Raw genomic sequence first — 4,696 nt, 5'->3', positions numbered from 1 at the left:
TGTCTATATAGAAGGTCCCACAGTTGACACTGCATGTCAGAGCAAATACCAAGTCATGAGGTCGAAGGAATTGTCTGTAGAGCGCCAAGACGGGGTAGTGTCGAGGCACAGATCTGGGGAAGGGTCCCCAAGAACACAGTAGCCTCCATCATTCTTAAATGGAAGAAGTTTGGAATGACCAAGACTCTTTCTAGAGCTGGCCGCCCAGCCAAACTGAGCAATTGGCGGAGAAGGGCCTTGGTCAGAGAGGTGACAAAGAACCTGATGGTCACTCTGACAGAGTTCCTCAGTGGAGATGGGATAACCTTCCAGAAGGACAACCATCTCTGCAGCACTCCACCAATCAGCCACTCCTCTGTAAAAATCACATGACTGCATGCTTGGAGTTTGCCAAAAGGCACTTAATGACTCTCAGACCATTAGAAACAAGATTCTCTTGTCTGATGAAACCAAGATTGAACTCTTTGGTCTAAATGCCAAGCATCACGTCTGGAGGAAAACTGGCACCATCCCTAACGGTGAAGCATGGCTGTGGCTGCAAGTCTCAGAATGTCATTGAGTGGCCCAGCCAGAGCCCGGGCTTAAACCTGATCGAACAGCTCTGGAGATACCCATAAATAGCTGTGCAGCGACGCTCCCCATACAAACTGACAGAACTTAAGAGGATCTGCAGAGAACTCGAGGCCGTAATCGCTTTCGAAGGTGCTTCAACAAAGTACTGAGTAAAAGGGTCTGAGGACTTGTTTAAATGTGTTATTTCAGTTTTTTTTTTAAATTGCAAACATTCCTAGAAACCTTTTTTCCTTTTGCCATTATGGGGCATTGTGTGTAGATTGATGAGGGAAAAAAACAATTTTATACATTTTAGAATAAGGCTGTAATGTAAAACAATTTGTAAATAGTCATGGTCTGAATACTTTCTGAAGGCACTGTACATACCGCTGAAATTGAAACTCGCCAACTCAGAGGTGGCATTCATAACAATTCCCATACCGCTTTTTTTCACTGATGAAAAGCTGCTCCTCACAACTCTTTCTGTACAGTCACCAGTCAGGAAAAGGAGAGGAGACTTGTATTGAAAAGTTGGACCAGATATTGAATTGTGTATTTGTGTGTGTGTGTGTGTGTGTGTGTGCATGTGTGTAAAGAGATTAAGCCAGTAAAATCAGAGCTTCAAGAGGTAGATTGTAGTCAATCTCTGAGAGAGCATGCCCTTAAATCGAATTCATATAGATTTATTTTCACTTTCAAGGACAACATAACTTCTTGCTATGAGTGATGCAATAGATTCTGAAGGAAAAAGCGTACAAGGCAATGCGTAAGAAGTGAGGGAGGAACTTGAATGTGGGAGATTAAAAATATAGATTTTTGTCCATCTACACCAGTGGTGGTTTGGCGTTGAAAGAAGGATGTAAAGAACCCCATACCTACTGTAAAATGTGGTGGTGGATCTTGTTTTGCGTCCACTGGTCTTACCGTCCTTCCCTTAAAACACATGTTTTCATGTGATCACATATGTGATCTAATGTGAAGTTAATGTGATAACTCGACTACCTATACAGCAACATGTGAAAACGTGTTATCACATGTGAAGCTGTCCAAAAACACTTCACATGAAATTTAACGTGAAAGCATGTGATTTTCCACTTGAAATCATGTGGTTTTTCTTTAACGGTTGAGCTAACATAGGCTATTGCGATTAGCATGAGGTTGTAAGTAACAAGAAAATTTCCCAGGACATAGACATATCTGATATTGGCAGAAAGCTTAAATTATTGTTAATCTAACTACACTGTCCAATATACCATGCTATTGTTTGAGGAGAGTGCACCATTTTGAACATGAAAAGTTATTAATAAAGACATTTGGCACATTTGGGCAGTCTTGACACAAAATTTTGAACAGAAAATACAGTGGTTCATTGGATCAGTCTAAAACTTTGCTCATACTGATCTAAATCTAAATTGCACCTGGGCTGGAATAATACATTATGGCCTTTCTCTTGCATTTCAAAGATGATGGTACAAAATAATAGTTATTCTCTGTATTATCTTTTAGCAGATCTATTGTGTTATATTCTACTACATTCCTTTCACATTTCCATAAACTTCAAAGGGTTTCCTTTCAAATGGTACCAAGAATGTACATATTCTTGCTTCACGGCCTGGAGAGTTATGGATTGCTGCATCAGATGACCTGGCCATGTCACTGACGCATCATGAAACAGTGTTGTTTGATGGTCATTGTCTGTATAGTTTTTTTGGCCTTTTCTCCCAGCATTGTCCCAGCCATATCATTGTCATTTTAGGCGAAAATTGGAAAAAAAAGGGCTAATCCTTAAGAGGCTGAGGGTTTTTAACCCACGAGAGTTAATTGCATTTGTATGGGCTGCGCCTCAATGCACTGCAATCGCTTGTAGGCTTTCCACATCTGCTGTGGAAGGTGGCAGAATTACAGCATAGTCTGTCAGACCAAGAGACATCCTGAAAATCATTCTTCTCACAAAAATGGCTGTAGCGTGTGATAGAAAAATTGCAGATTTTCCTGATTTGTTTGTTATTAATAGTTAATGATTATATACTAAACAAATAGTAGGACATTTCTGTTTAATTCTGTGTTTCTGAAAAGAGGTGGAAATGGGTTGGGGGTAAAACAACATCCAGTGCAGATAACCAGGAGTTGGACCAAGGTGGCTTATGGGAGTGGAACCAGGCTGACTAAGCATTTTTTAGGTCCTATATAAGATCTGTTTTTTTCATTATCAGTTAGGCTACTCGGCCCAACAGTCAAGACTGTCAAGACTGTTGGGCTGACTATTTTCATTTCATTATTGCAATAATTAATCAATAAAGAATAAAGATGTTTGTTTTAAGAAATTACACTTGATTAGAATATTCCACCACAAGCGTACCGATGTTTTGCCAACTTTGATCAACAACATCATGAACTTTATCCAGTACTAGGACATTTTAGCCAAAAATCTGGTTGCCTCAACTGAATCTTTTAGCAAGACAATAATCCCAAGCATACATCAAAATCTCAGTCTCCGGTCGTAAACCCCATTGAAAACTTGTGGTTTGAATTGAAGAGGGCAGTCCATAAGAGCAGACGAAGGATATCAAGGATCTGGAAAGATTTTGTATGAAGGGATGGTCTACAATCCCTCCCAATGTGTTCTCCAATCTCATATTTTTTGGGGTTGAAAAGGCTCAGTGTCGTTATTGTCACGCCCTGATCTGTTTCACCTGTCCTTGTCCCCACCCCCCTCCAGGTGTCGCCCATCTTCCCTATTATCCCCTGTGTATTTATACCTGTGTTCTGTCTGTTGCCAGTTCATCTTGTTCGTTCAAGCTAACCAGCGTTTTTCCTGTCAGCTCCTATTGGTTCCCATTATCTCTTTCCTCATTCTCCTGGTTTTTGACCTTTGCCTGTCCTGACTCGCCCGCCTCAACTCTCTGCCTGACCCTGAGCCTGCCTGCCATCCTGTACCTTTGCCTTACCCTGGATTTTCAACCCCTGCCTGCCTTGACATGTCTTTGTCTGCCCCTGTAGCCACAATAAACATTGTTACTTCAACCGTCTGCATCTGGGTCTTACCTTGATTCCTGATAGTTATCCTTGCAAGGGGTGCTGCAGTATGGAAAACAAGGGTGGCAGTAATTTTGACCCCTACCTTTTTTTAGAAACTAAATTGTAACTTGTTAAACAAAATTGTATTTGTATAAAATAATATTATTTTGTATACAATATACATATTTATTTTATGCAGCATTTTTTGCACATCTTCATCAAAGGTGACAATAATTGGTCATAACTGTGTATGGTGTTTTTCAGGAGTGAAATGTACAAATCTGAGAAGCAATCGGACAACAGTGTAAAGACTATAATAGTATATTGGAAATAGTAACTGACTACAACTATGTAACTGATTCAGAGGGGTGGATAAAATGCAGATGACATTTCAGTTGAATTGTCAAAGACCCCAGCCACCGCAGTCATAGACTGTTCTCTTTACTACCGCATGGCAAGCGGTACCGGAGTGCCATGTCTAGGACAAAAAGGCTTCTCAACAGTTTTTACTCCAAGCCATAAGACTCCTGAACAGGTAATCAAATGGATACCTGGACTATTTGCATTGTGTGTGTCCCCTACCCCTCTTTTTACGCTGCTGCTCCTCTCTGTTTATCTTATATGCATATTCACTTTAACTATACATTGATGTACATACTACCTCAATTGGGCCGACCAACCAGTGCTCCCTGACATAGGCTATCTGCATTGTATCCCGCCACCCGCCAACCTCTCTTTTACGCTACTGCTCATCTCTGTTCATCATACATGCATAGTCACTTTAACCATATCTACATGTACATACTACCTCATTCAGCCTGACTAACCGGTATCTGTATGTAGCCTCGCTACTTTTATAGCCTCGCTACTGTATTTAGCCTGTCTTTTTACTGTTGTTTTATTTCTTTACTAACCTATTGTTCACATAATACCTTTTTTGCACTATTGGTTAGAGCCTGTAAGTAAGCATTTCACTGTAAGGTCTACTACACCTGTTGTATTCAGCGCACGTGAAAAATAAACTTTGATTTGAATGCATTCAGTTGTATCTAGCAAACCAGATGTTATATGTTGCTAGAATATTTCATAGTTTGTCATGTCCAGTCTTGGTGTGTTTGAATAAGAT

This window comes from Oncorhynchus clarkii, chromosome 15 (assembly GCF_045791955.1).
Source record: "Oncorhynchus clarkii lewisi isolate Uvic-CL-2024 chromosome 15, UVic_Ocla_1.0, whole genome shotgun sequence".
NCBI classification, from domain to species: domain Eukaryota; kingdom Metazoa; phylum Chordata; class Actinopteri; order Salmoniformes; family Salmonidae; genus Oncorhynchus; species Oncorhynchus clarkii.
This window is presented reverse-complemented; position numbering follows the sequence as displayed.